The sequence below is a fragment of the Procambarus clarkii genome, chromosome 38 (genome assembly GCF_040958095.1).
Source record: "Procambarus clarkii isolate CNS0578487 chromosome 38, FALCON_Pclarkii_2.0, whole genome shotgun sequence".
Classification (NCBI taxonomy): Eukaryota; Metazoa; Arthropoda; class Malacostraca; order Decapoda; family Cambaridae; genus Procambarus; species Procambarus clarkii.
Window position 1 is genome coordinate 13,049,461 of NC_091187.1, and position 14,934 is coordinate 13,064,394.

Sequence of the window (14,934 nt, forward strand, 5' to 3'; positions counted from 1 at the left end):
ATATGTGTGTTCTCTGTAAACTGTAGCATTGCAATGAAATAAAATAAAACAAAATTAATAAAAAGAAAGAATAGGAGTGGTAGGAGAAGAAAAGATTCCACAAGGAATCCACAAGGTCTTCTCTGGGATGTGAGTCCCTACAATTGGTACCCACACACACACACACACACACATATATATATATATATATATATATATATATATATATATATATATATATATATATATATATATATATATATATATATATATGCACAGACTTGCTTATAACCACATGTTGAAGTATATAACTTTTTATTAGACACTCAACCCACCAGGGGACTCGAACACTGGCCAACTGGCCATCAAGGTGGCAGTTACACATTGTATCCACTACACCATACTTCAGAGCCCTACAGAGGTAGGAATTCTAGGGTATTTAACCACCCAGAACTCCATTCCTCTCCAGGCAATGTGATAGTGAGGGCCTCCGTGCTCCTTAGCGTGTCCAGTACTATAACCACTCGGGCAACAGACTCTACAAAAGGATTGAAAAATCGTCTGACTTTAGATAGGTTCGAATCCTTGAGGGGTCAAAGAGTTTTCTGATGCATGTTGGCTTGAAGAGCATTTAAGCTGTTGATCATAGTGCCAGTAATGTAGTGCCAAGTCTTCGTGCCCTTGTTGTGGTGCCAAACCTACCTGTTTCAACAGGGATGTGTTTCAAATAGTGGAATGGGCAGTTCTCCCTTGTCCCTCGAGGACCCGTAATTAGATCAGGGGCCAGATTCACGAAGCAGTTACGCAAGCACTTACGAACCTGTCCATCTTTTCTCAATCTTTGGCGGCTTTGTTTACTATTATTAAATAGTTAATGAACTCCGAAGCACCAGGAGGCTGTTTATAACAATAACAACAGTTGATTGGCAAGTTTTCATGCTTGTAAACTGTTTAATAAATGTAACCAAAGCCGCCAAAGATTGAGGAAAGATGTACACGTTCGTAAGTACTTGCGTAACTGCTTCGTGAATCTGGCCCCTGATTCTCAGCGTTTCTCGAGGTGGCAATTCTCAAACTATCATAACGTTGCATTTAGCCGGGCTCACACTAGTGGCCAGGAGACCATGCTCCACCCCTCACATCGTTCACCATATATTCTAGTTTATCCCTACATCATGAGAATAAATATTCACGATTAATACACCTGGATAATTTATTTTATAAGTAGAGTTTAAAACCTGTACCGGCATGAACAGTGTGACGTCATAGTGACGTCACACGCCGCGGTCGCACCAGAGGTTGGGTTTGTTTATAGAGTCGTGATGACGTCAAGGGGTACATAATTTTCTCAGGTCTTACACCATACTCGGTGCGATTTTGGCGCGTAGGCATACTACGGTAGTCTCACGCTGCCAGGCGCGTGACTCAGTTGCCAGGCGCGTGACTCAGTTGCCAGGCGCGTGACACAGTTGCCAGGCGCGTGACACAGTTGCCAGGCGCGTGACACAGTTGCCAGGCGCGTGACACAGTTGCCAGGCGCGTGACACAGTTGCCAGGCGCGTGACACAGTTGCCAGGCGCGTGACACAGTTGCCAGGCGCGTGACACAGTTGCCAGGCGCGTGACACAGCTTTGGGTCCCTATTGTCGTCTATGTCTGCTTCTGAATCACATTCAATACATTCAAGGCAGGGGTCAGCAACACTTTCAAATCAACACACAGTAAAGTAATTATGAGAAAGCTGTGAGTGTGACTGTGTAGCACTTGAAGGGTTATGAGGACAAGGAGCTGGGATATGAGGACAAGGAGCTGGGGTATGAGGACAAGGAGCTGGGGTATGAGGACAAGGAGCTGGGATATGAGGACAAGGAGCTGGGGTATGAGGACAAGGAGCTGGGGTATGAGGACAAGGAGCTGGGATATGAGGACAAGGAGCTGGGGTATGAGGACAAGGAGCTGGGATATGAGGACAAGGAGCTGGGGTATGAGGACAAGGAGCTGGGGTATGAGGACACGGAGCTGGGGTATGAGGACAAGGAGCTGGGATATGAGGACAAGGAGCTGGGGTATGAGGACAAGGAGCTGGGATATGAGGACAAGGAGCTGGGGTATGAGGACAAGGAGCTGGGGTATGAGGACAAGGAGCTGGGATATGAGGACAAGGAGCTGGGGTATGAGGACACGGAGCTGGGGTATGAGGACAAGGAGCTGGGATATGAGGACAAGGAGCTGGGGTATGAGGACAAGGAGCTGGGGTATGAGGACAAGGAGCTGGGATATGAGGACAAGGAGCTGGGGTATGAGGACAAGGAGCTGGGATATGAGGACAAGGAGCTGGGGTATGAGGACACGGAGCTGGGGTATGAGGACAAGGAGCTAGGATATGAGGACAAGGAGCTGGGATATGAGGACAAGGAGCTGGAATATGAGGACAAGGAGCTGGGATATGAGGACAAGGAGCTGGGGTATGAGGACTAGAAGCTGGGATATGAGGACAAGGAGCTGGGGTATGAGGACAAGGAGCTGGGATATGAGGACAAGGAGCTGGGATATGAGGACAAGGAGCTGGGATATGATGACAAGGAGCTGGGATATGAGGACAAGGAGCTGGGGTATGAAGACAAGGAGCTGGGATATGAGGACAAGGAGCTGGGGTATGAGGACAAGGAGCTGGGATATGAGGACAAGGAGCTGGGGTATGAGGACAAGGAGCTGGGATATGACCACACGGAGCTGGGATGTGACGACAAGGAGCTGGCCGGGATATGTGGACAAGGAGCTGGGATATGGGGACAAGGATCCGGGATACGAGGACCAGGAGCTCGGATATGAGGACAAGGAGCTGGGTTATGAGGACCAGAAGCTGGGATATGAAGATAAAATGAAGGAACAGCACCCAACCACTTTTAACCATCGGGGGATCGAGCTTAGATTTGGAATCCAAAGTTGTTATCCCATCAACAAATCAATACAAGGCGCGTATATTGTGTTCCTTCATTCCCCTGCCGTTAGTTAATGAATGCAAAGCACTCATTTAGCTAACAAAAAATAATTCGTTTCCATGAATATCTTCTTCCATATTTCTTTCTTCTTTCATTTCGTTTCCTTAAATATCTTTCGTCTGACACTTTATTTCTTTAGTTAAAAAAAAAATTCATAGATTTGAGAACATCCCCTTGTTGTGGGGGTCCCTCACACTGGCGTTCCCTTGTTGTGGGGGTCCCTCACACCGGCGTCCCCTTGTTGTGGGGGTCCCTCACACTGGCGTCCCCTTGTTGTGGGGGTCCCTCACACTGGCGTCCCCTTGTTGTGGGGGTCCCTCACACCGGCGTCCCCTTGTTGTGGGGGTCCCTCACACTGGCGTCCCCTTGTTGTGGGGGTCCCTCACACTGGCGTCCCCTTGTTGTGGGGGTCCCTCACACTGGCGTCCCCTTGTTGTGGGGGTCCCTCACACCGGCGTCCCCTTGTTGTGGGGGTCCCTCACACTGGCGTCCCCTTGTTGTGGGGGTCCCTCACACCGGCGTCCCCTTGTTGTGGGGGTCCCTCACACTGGCGTCCCCTTGTTGTGGGGGTCCCTCACACTGGCGTCCCCTTGTTGTGGGGGTCCCTCACACTGGTGTCCCCTTGTTGTGGGGGTCCCTCACACTGGCGTCCCCTTGTTGTGGGGGTCCCTCACACTGGCGTCCCCTTGTTGTGGGGGTCCCTCACACTGGCGTTCCCTTGTTGTGGGGGTCCCTCACACTGGCGTCCCCTTGTTGTGGGGGTCCCTCACACTGGCGTTCCCTTGTTGTGGGGGTCCCTCACACTGGCGTCCCCTTGTTGTGGGGGTCCCTCACACTGGCGTCCCCTTGTTGTGGGGGTCCCTCACACTGGCGTCCCCTTGTTGTGGGGGTCCCTCACACTGGCGTTCCCTTGTTGTGGGGGGTCCCTCACACTGGCGTCCCTTTGTTGTGGGGGTCCCTCACAATGGCGTCCCCTTGTTGTGGGGGTCCCTCACACTGGCGTCCCCTTGTTGTGGGGGTCCCTCACACTGGCGTCCCCTTGTTGTGGGGGTCCCTCACACTGGCGTCCCCTTGTTGTGGGGGTCCCTCACACTGGCGTCCCCTTGTTGTGGGGGTCCCTCACACAGGCGTCCCCTTGTTGTGGGGGTCCCTCACACTGGCGTCCCCTTGTTGTGGGGGTCCCTCACACTGGCGTCCCCTTGTTGTGGGGGTCCCTCACACTGGCGTTCCCTTGTTGTGGGGGTCCCTCACACTGGCGTCCCCTTGTTGTGGGGGGTCCCTCACACTGGCGTTCCCTTGTTGTGGGGGGTCCCTCACACTGGCGTCCCCTTGTTGTGGGGGTCCCTCACACTGGCGTACCCTTGTTGTGGGGGTCCCTCACACTGGCGTCCCCTTGTTGTGGGGGTCCCTCACACTGGCGTCCCCTTGTTGTGGGGGGTCCCTCACACTGGCGTCCCCTTGTTGTGGGGGTCCCTCACACAGGCATCCCCTTGTTGTGGGGGTCCCTCACACTGGCGTCCCCTTGTTGTGGGGGTCCCTCACACAGGCGTCCCCTTGTTGTGGGGGTCCCTCACACTGGCGTTCCCTTGTTGTGGGGGTCCCTCACACTGGCGTCCCCTTGTTGTGGGGGTCCCTCACACTGGCGTCCCCTTGTTGTGGGGGGTCCCTCACACTGGCGTCCCCTTGTTGTGGGGGTCCCTCACACTGGCGTCCCCTTGTTGTGGGGGGTCCCTCACACTGGCGTCCCCTTGTTGTGGGGGTCCCTCACACTGGCGTCCCCTTGTTGTGGGGGTCCCTCACACTGGCGTCCCCTTGTTGTGGGGGTCCCTCACACTGGCGTTCCCTTGTTGTGGGGGTCCCTCACACTGGCGTCCCCTTGTTGTGGGGGGGTCCCTCACACTGGCGTCCCCTTGTTGTGGGGGTCCCTCACACTGGCGTCCCCTTGTTGTGGGGGGTCCCTCACACTGGCGTCCCCTTGTTGTGGGGGTCCCTCACACTGGCGTCCCCTTGTTGTGGGGGTCCCTCACACTGGCGTCCCCTTGTTATGGGGGTCCCTCACACTGACGTCCCCTTGTTGTGGGGGTCCCTCACACCAGCCTCCCCTTGTTGTGGGGGTCCCTCACACTGGCGTCCCCTTGTTGTGGGGGTCCCTCACACTGGCGTCCCCTTGTTGTGGGGGTCCCTCACACTGGCGTTCCCTTGTTGTGGGGGTCCCTCACACTGGCGTCCCCTTGTTGTGGGGTCCCTCACACAGGCGTCCCCTTGTTGTGGGGGTCCCTCACACCGGCGTCCCCTTGTTGTGGGGGTCCCTCACACCGGCGTCCCCTTGTTGTGGGGGTCCCTCACACTGGCGTCCCCTTGTTGTGGGGGTCCCTCACACTGGCGTCCCCTTGTTGTGGGGGTCCCTCACACCAGCCTCCCCTTGTTGTGGGGGTCCCTCACACCAGCCTCCCCTTGTTGTGGGGGTCCCTCACACGGGCGTCCCCTTGTTGTGGGGGTCCCTCACACTGGCGTCCCCTTGTTGTGGGGGTCCCTCACACCAGCCTCCCCTTGTTGTGGGGGTCCCTCACACCAGCCTCCCCTTGTTGTGGGGGTCCCTCACACTGGCGTCCCCTTGTTGTGGGGGTCCCTCACACCGGCGTCCCCTTGTTGTGGGGGTCCCTCACACGGGCAGGGTTGCCAGCAGCGTCTTAACACACGACCCCCGACGTCCGTCAAAGCGTCCAGGCCGTCACGGACCCTCCGCCCTCCTTCCAAGATCCTCACAAAAGAAGAGGAACGCAAAGATCGGCCACTTTTAAAAGGACATTGAATTCCTTAAAATCCTTCACTCCTTCGGGCGAAAATGTGCCGTGGCAGGGCACAAAGGGACTGAGAGAGGGGGGAGAGGACCCCCTGGGTAGGGGGAGATAGGGGGGGCAGAAGGGGCGAGGGATTGTTAGAGAGGGAACAAGGGGAGGGGTTGGGGGGGAGGAGGGTTGGATTGTGAGACAGTGAAAGAAGGTGCGTATCGTGTAATGCTCCTTACATCCTAGTCTTGCAGGTCCTGGAGCACCTTGGGAGGTTCATTCCTCGAGCGGGGTCTAAGACCTGAGAAAATGATGTGCTCTTCTACGTCATCGCTACGCTATAAATAAATAAAATAGCCTAACCTAACCTAACCTATCCTAGGTCTACCCTAACCTAACCTATCCTAGGTCTACCCTAACGTAACCTAACCTAACCTATCCTAGGTCTACCCTAACGTAACCTAACCTAACCAAACCTAACGTAACTTATCCTAACTTAACTTAGGCCAACCTAACCTAACTTATCCTGTCCTGTCCTAGGCCAGCTTAACCGAATTTAGACCAACCTAATCTTATCTATCTTATCCTAACACTGGCTAACCTAACCTATCATATCCTAACTTAACCTCATCTATCCTTTCCTATCCTATCCTATCCTATCCTATCCTATCCTATCCTATCCTATCCTATGCCAACCTAGTTTCTCCGTACCCTAGCCTGACTAACCATGACCTAACCAAACTAGGAGAAACAATGTTGAGTTTCATGTAGGTTGTGCTCAAAGTGTGGCGTCACTGTGACGTCACTGTGACGTCATAATCTACGTCATGACTGTACGAACATTTGGGTCCTTCAGGACAGGATTAGACCAAAAGTATTTTACGTGTTCATTTACGAAACCTGTACATCTCTCCTCGATCATTGCGGCCTAGTATTGTAGGTTTACGACCTCCGAAGCGCTGTACGAGATCGCACTGTAGCAATAATATCCCCTGTGTTGATCTCGTAATGTTTCCAAGCTCGTATACACTGTTTAATCAACACAAGCTAAGCCGTCATGATCGAGGAGAGATGCACAGGTTTCGTTAGTAGACTGGGTAATGTTTGCTGCATCCTGGTCAATGGTTACTGAGAGAGAGATTGATTGCTTAAGATTAAGCCACCCAAGAGGTGGCACGGGCATGAATAGCCCGTAAGACTGAGAAAGTTGTTGTTATAGATTCAGCTACTCGCAACAAGTTCCAAGTAGCATGGGCTATGGTGAGCCCGTAGTGGACTTACCTGGCACAGGAGCGGGGCAAGTAGCACGGACTATGGTGAGCCCGTAGTGGACTTACCTGGCACAGGAGCGGTGCTGAAAAGACTGAGAGAGTGACGAAAGGTTGCTTATGTAATTGATTGCTCAGCTATGTCCTGAGACGTCGTATTTGCAGGAGACATAATAACGTACTCTGTTTTTTGTTTTACTTTTTACATTAATAACTGATTATTTCAGTAATAGCCATACAAAATATTGACGAGTAGACATTGACAATAAACCGTACACGTAGGGGCGGCTTTTATATTAATAATAGAATTTTATAGAAGTTTTGTACAGAAATAATTCGGTTTTATGGAAATAATTCGATTTTATGGAAATAATTCGGTTTTATGGAAATAATTCGGTTTTATAAAATAATACTTGTGCACAATAGTGTCGGGTTAAACAACTGGCTTAACAGAACTAGTTGCACTACAACTAGCTACCTGGACACTAGTAGCATATCTAGTGAGCAAATTTGTCAAAAAATTTGTCAAAAAATAAGCAGAATTCAGCAAATTTGTCAATAGCGGAGCCTATTCAACCATTTTTTTTTAACTTTTTAGTTCACTTGTGCGATAAAAGTTGAATCTCATTATTTTGTATTGTTTGTTGGATCAAGATGGTCTTGGAAGACGTTTCTGGATTAATGACTTTATTAAGCCAACCTGTTAATGTCTTGTTAAACTGTCTGTTAAATCTCTTGTGACGCGCTGGTGGCCGCTGGCACCTCCACCACCAAAACAAACGGTGACGTCACCACCTCATCTGATGTTCCACGATCCTGTGAAGCTTCGTCTCGTTCCTGTTATATAGTGATCCTGTGAAGCTTCGTCTCGTTCCTGTTATATAGTGATCCTGTGGAGCTTCGTCTCGTTCCTGTTATACAGTGATCCTGTGAAGCTTCGTCTCGTTCCTGTTATACAGTGATCCTGTGAAGCTTCGTCTCGTTCCTGTTATACAGTGATCCTGTGGAGCTTCGTCTCGTTCCTGTTATACAGTGATCCTGTGAAGCTTCGTCTCGTTCCTGTTATACAGTGATCCTGTGGAGCTTTGTCTCGATCCTGTTATACAGTGATCCTGTGAAGCTTCGTCTCGTTCCTGTTATACAGTGATCCTGTGAAGCTTCGTCTCGTTCCTGTTATACAGTGATCCTGTGGAGCTTCGTCTCGTTCCTGTTATACAGTGATCCTGTGAAGCTTCGTCTCGTTCCTGTTATACAGTGATCCTGTGGAGCTTCGTCTCGTTCCTGTTATACAGTGATCCTGTGGAGCTTCGTCTCGTTCCTGTTATACAGTGATCCTGTGGAGCTTTGTCTCGATCCTGTTATACAGTGATCCTGTGAAGCTTCGTCTCGTTCCTGTTATACAGTGATCCTGTGGAGCTTTGTCTCGTTCCTGTTATACAGTGATCCTGTGGAGCTTCATCTCGTTCCTGTTATACAGTGATCCTGTGGAGCTTCGTCTCGATCCTGTTATACAGTGATCCTGTGGAGCTTCGTCTCGTTCCTGTTATACAGTGATCCTGTGGAGCTTCGTCTCGATCCTGTTATTGTGCAATAATTGTTGACTATTATTGACTCAAGATTTTTTCAACATTCTTCTTCTTTTCAGGATAAAAATCCCAAACACTTGTGTATTTGTGAAATTTATTTAAGGAATTTAATTACACCAAGTTGACCACAAACCACACTAGAAAGTGAAGGGACGACGACGATTCGGTCCGTCCTGGACCACTCTCAAGTCGATTGTGAGAATGGTCCAGGACGGACCGAAACGTCGTCGTCGTCCCTTCAGCTTCTAGTGTGTGGTCTGGCCAACATATTTCAGCCCCGTTATTGTGACTCCTCGCCTGCTTACATCACGTCTTCACAAGTGTGTGTGTGTTGGGTTTATGCTATGTTATTATGTTTGTGAGAAGACATTAAAATTACTAATTCTTATTCTTCCAGCAGTCCCAGACTTTTTGTTGTCAATAACTATATTTTACGGTCAGTCTTACGATGAAGGAAGCATCTTTGTCGAGTGAAATATCTCACACAATGATCAGGGAAGATGCTTCTCTTGAAGGATGGTTATCTTGAGATGATTTCGGGGCTTAGCGTCCCCGCGGCCCGGTCCTCGACCAGGCCTCCTTTTTGTTACACATCCTTCTGGAAGCAGCCCATAGCAGCTGTCTAATTACCAGGTACCTATTTACTGCTAGGTGAACAGGGGCATCAGGGATTATCTATGGATCTGAATTCAAATGGATTGAAAATGAGCAACTGAGTTGGCTGAAAAATGTGATATTAATGAGCTCCGAAGCACCAGGAGGCTGTTTATAACAATAACAACAGTTGATTGGCAAGTTTTCATGCTTGTAAACTGTTTAATAAATGTAACCAAAGCCGTCAAAGGTTGAGGAAAGATGTACACGTTCGTAAGTGCTTGCATAACTGCTTCATGAATCTGGCCCCAGGTTCGTAAATGCTTGCGTAACTGCTTCGTGAAGCTGGTAACAGGTTCGTAAGTACTTGCACTGCTTCGTGAATCTGGCCCCTAGGGTTGTAAGTGCTTGCGTAACTACTTCCTGAATCTGGCCCCTAGGTTCATAAGTACTTGCGTAACTGCTTCGTTTATCTGGCCTATAGGTTCGTAAGTGCTTGCGTAACTGCTTCGTGAATCTGGCCCCAGGTTCGTATGTGCTTGCATAACTGCTTCGTGAATCTGGCCCCAGGTTCGAAAGTGCTTGCGTTACTGCTTCGTTAATCTGGCCCCTAGGTTCGTAAGTGCTTGCGTAACTGCTTCGTGAATCTGGCCCTAGGTTCGTAAGTACTTGCACTGCTTTGTGAATCTGGCCCCTAGGGTTGTAAGTGCTTGCATAACTGCTTCGTGAATCTGGTACCAGGTTCGTAAGTACTTGCATTGCTTTGTGAATCTGGCCCCTAGGGTTGTAAGTGCTTGCGTAACTGCTTCGTGAATCTGGCCCCTAGGTACGTAAATACTTGCGTAACTGCTTCGTGAATCTGCCCCCAGGGTTGTAAGTGCTTGCGTAACTGCATCGTGAATCTGGCCCCCTAGGTTCGTAAGTGCTTGCATAACTGCTTCGTGAATCTGGCACCAGGTTTGTAAGTACTTGCACTGCTTCGTGAATCTGTCCCCCAGGGTTGTAAGTGCTTGCGTAACTGCTTCGTTTATCTAGCCCCTAGGTTCATAAGTGCTTGCGTAACTGCTTCGTGAATCTTCATAAATACTTGCGTAACTGCTTCGTGAATCTTCATAAATACTTGCGTAACTGCTTTGTGAATCTGGCCCCAGGTTCGAAAGTTCTTGCGTTACTGCTTCGTTAATCTGGCCCCTAGGTTCGTAAGTGCTTGCATAACTGCTTCGTTAATCTGGCCTCAAGGTTCGTAAGTGCTTGCGTAACTGCTTCGTGAATCTTCATAAATACTTGGGTAACTGCTTCATGAATCTGGCCTCTGTAGATGCTTAACGATGCTATAGCCCTGTGTGAAGTACACAACGCTCCACCTTGGCTCTACAAAGGCCGAGGAGACATTGTCTGATGTTCTTGGCTCAGATACAAGATGATACAATGGGTTGTTAAGGGGGTGCACGTATGCTGTGGCGGGAGTGGAACAGTCTTGTAGATCCGCCAGCACGCATATAGGTATGTTGTTTGTTGTGTTAGAGTCAGCTACTGGATACAACACGTTCCAAGTAGCACGGGCTATGGTGAGCCCGTAGTGAACTTACCTGGCACAGGAGCGGGGCAAGTAGCACGGGCTATGGTGAGCCCGTAGTGGACTTACCTGGCACAGGAGCGGGGCAAGTAGCACGGGATATGGTGAGCCCGTAGTGGACTTACCTGGCACAGGAGCGGGGCAAGTAGCACGGGCTATGGTGAGCCCGTAGTGGACTTACCTGGCACAGGAGCGGGGCAAGTAGCACGGGCTATGGTGAGCCCGTAGTGGACTCACCTGGCACAGAAGCGGGGCAAGTAGCACGGGCTATGGTGAGCCCGTAGTGGACTTACCTGGCACAGGAGCGGGGCAAGTAGCACGGGCTATGGTGAGCCCGTAGTGGACTCACCTGGCACAGGAGCGGGGCAAGTAGCACGGGCTATGGTGAGCCCGTAGTGGACTTACCTGGCACGGGAGCGGGGCAAGTAGCACGGGCTATGGTGAGCCCGTAGTGGACTTACCTGGCACAGGAGCGGTGGTGGTTCAGGTGTGTGGGATCTCTCCATTGATATAAGAGTTGGATACTGAAGTGGATTATAATGAAGGGAAGGGAACTATCAGGGAGAAAGCGCCAAACCATTGCGACTATATAGCACTGGGAAGGGGTCAGGATAAGGATTTGGGATGGGACGGAGGGAAGGAATGGTGCCCAACCACTTGTGGACGGTCGGGGATTGAGCGCCGACCTGCATGACGCGAACCCGTCGCTCTACCGTCTACCCCAAGTGGTTGGAGCAGTAATCTACCGTGATTCAAAGTCGGCTCGAGAAGCACTTGAGATCTTCTCCTGCAGGAGCGACAGTAAGATCTTCGCCCAACCCGTCCTCTTACAAAGAACGTCGCATTTCGCCCGTATGCCTTACCTACGGCCCAAAATCGGCGTACTAGAAAATGGCAGCGGCTGGCCAAAGTGACGTACTGTCCCGTTTTCTGTTTTGGGAAAGTGCCCGTTTTCTTGACGTTAAGGAGGGGTAACCCTAGGAGACCGGACTGCTTCATCACAACAAGTAACAACAGCCCCCTGCACAGAATAAACAAGTTTAAATAATCTTGTATGGCTGCCATAGCACATAACAAGTGTAACTCATGGTTATGATGCGGTCTCAGCGGTGGTCACGATGACCCCTTCCGTGACCTGTCGTATTTACTACTTAGACACGCACTGATTATCTTGCCCGTGAACAAACACTGGGGGTTAAACCTTGGACACTGGTTAATTCAGCCCGCGTCAGCCAGTGGCTGTACCGCCCGGCGGATGATCTGATCCACGCCACTGTTTGTGAACTGCAGTGGTTGTGTTTTTGTAAGACACTCCTGGGATAAATAGAATAGGTGTTGCCTCATTTTGTCCAATAGGAGCTGCCTCACATGGACCAATAGCAGCTGCCTCGTATGAACCAATAGGAGCTGCCTCGTATGGACCAATAGGAGCTGCCTCGTATGGACCAATAGGAGCTGCCTCGTATGGACCAATAGCAGCTGCCTCGTATGGACCAATAGCAGCTGCCTCGTATGACCCAATAGGAGCTGCTTCGTATGGACCAATAGGAGCTGCCTCGTATGGACCAATAGCAGCTGCCTCGTATGGACCAATAGGAGCTACCTCGTATGGACCAATAGGAGCTGCCTCGTATGGACCAATAGGAGCTGCCTCGTATGGACCAATAGGAGCTGCCTCGTATGGACCAATAGGAGCTGCCTCGTATGGACCAATAGGAGCTACCTCGTATGGACCAATAGGAGCTGCCTCGTATGGACCAATAGGAGCTGCCTCGTATGGACCAATAGGAGCTGCCTCGTATGGACCAATAGCAGCTGCCTCGTATGGACCAATAGGAGCTGCCTCGTATGGACCAATAGGAGCTGCCTCGCATGGACCAATAGGAGCTGCCTCGTATGGACCAATAGGAGCTGCCTCGTATGGACCAATAGGAGCTACCTCGTATGGACCAATAGGAGCTGCCTCGTATGGACCAATAGGAGCTGCCTCGTATGGACCAATAGGAGCTGCCTCGTATGGACCAATAGGAGCTGCCTCGTATGGACCAATAGGAGCTGCCTCGTATGGACCAATAGGAGCTGCCTCGTATGGACCAATAGGAGCTGCCTCGTATGGACCAATAGGAGCTGCCTCGTATGGACCAATAGGAGCGGCCTCGTATGGACCAATAGCAGCTGCCTCGTATGAACCAATAGGAGCTGCCTCGTATGGACCAATAGGAGCTGCCTCGTATGGACCAATAGGAGCTGCCTCGTATGGACCAATAGGAGCTGCCTCGTATGGACCAATAGGAGCTGCCTCGTATGGACCAATAGGAGCTGCCTCGTATGGACCAATAGGAGCTGCCTCGTATGGACCAATAGGAGCTGCCTCGTATGGGCCAATAGGAGCTGCCTCACTGAACCAAACAAAACAAACATTACCTAGTAATATAAATAGCGACAAATCTTGCCACTCAGACACAAATAGCGTAATATGAGCGGCGTGTTTTTAACTGACGAATAATCAGAACAGCCTACATGAACATCAGTAAGGAGACAACCAGAACACCACTCACACACACGCTCACCTACGTGAGACGAATCCTGAAGTATGCAGTCCCTGCGTGGAACTCCTCATCACAAAAAGCACGAAAGAAAACTCGAAAAACACACAACGTAACTGTCCGTATTTTCCGCTCGTTAAAACGTGTAATAAAGTTGTTACTGCATCTTGTTTTAACGTTTTTATGACGTTATTACAACATGTTAGGTGTTAAAAGTTGTTCGAAGGTTGTGGCAACGTTGTTACAACCTGTTAGGTGTTAAAAGTTGTTCGAATGTTGCGGGAACGTTGTAGCTTCGTCGTGTGTTTGGTGGGGAAGACAGGCTAGAAAAAAATTAAAAACCTGGACTTGCTGACGCCAGAGGAGGAAAAAAGATGGAGGAGACATGACGGAGACATTAAAAGTTCTCATGGGGATTGACAGGAAGAAAAACAAAGAGATGTTCATGATGAATAACAGTTGAACAAGAGAGTGGAAGTATTGACCTCTGGGAGTAGAAGAACTCGCAGAACCCTCCAGGTATACTCCAGGTATACTCCAGGTATGCTCCAGGTATGCTCCAGGTATGCTCCAGGTATGCTCCAGGTATACTCCAGGTATGCTCCAGGTATACTCCAGGTATGCTCCAGGTATGCTCCAGGTATGCTCCAGGTATACTCCAGGTATGCTCCAGGTATACTCCAGGTATGCTCCAGGTATACTCCAGGTATGCTCCAGGTATACTCCAGGTATGCTCCAGGTATGCTCCAGGTATACTCCAGGTATGCTCCAGGTATGCTCCAGGTATACTCCAGGTATACTCCAGGTATACTCCAGGTATGCTCCAGGTATGCTCCAGGTATGCTCCAGGTATACTCCAGGTATGCTCCAGGTATGATCCAGGTATACCCAAGGTATACTCCAGGTATACTCTATGTATACCCCAGGTATAATCAAGGTATACTCTAGGTATGCTCCAGGTATACTCCAGGTATGCTCCAGGTATGCTCCAGGTATACCCAAGGTATACTCCAGGTATACTCTATGTATACCCCAGGTATAATCACGGTATACTCTAGGTATGCTCCAGGTATACTCTAGGTATACTCCAGGTATGCTCCAGGTATACCCAAGGTATACTCCAGGTATACTCTATGTATACCACAGGTATAATCAAGGTATGCTCCAGGTATACTCCAGGTATACTCTAGGTATACTCCAGGTATGCTCTATGTATACTCCAGGATTGGGGAGTATAATCGTTCAATACATGTTCATATATGTACACACATCACAAAGCTTGACGAATCTTAGCCTTTGAATTTTGCGATAGTTGACCTTTCTTTGATCGGTAATGGGGCGTGGTGACCTTGCTCGCCCTGACTGTAGTCTTTGTTATCCTGATCTTCTCTGACCTCCCCTGCTGACACTTGACCTTCCCTGACCTCCCCTGCTGACACTTGACCTTCCCTGACCTCCCCTGCTGATACTTGACCTCCCCTGCTGACACTTGACCTTCCCTGCTGACACTTGACCTTCCCTGACCTCCCCTGCTGACACTTGACCTTCCCTGACCTCCCCTGCTGATACTTGACCTCCCCTGCTGACACTTGACC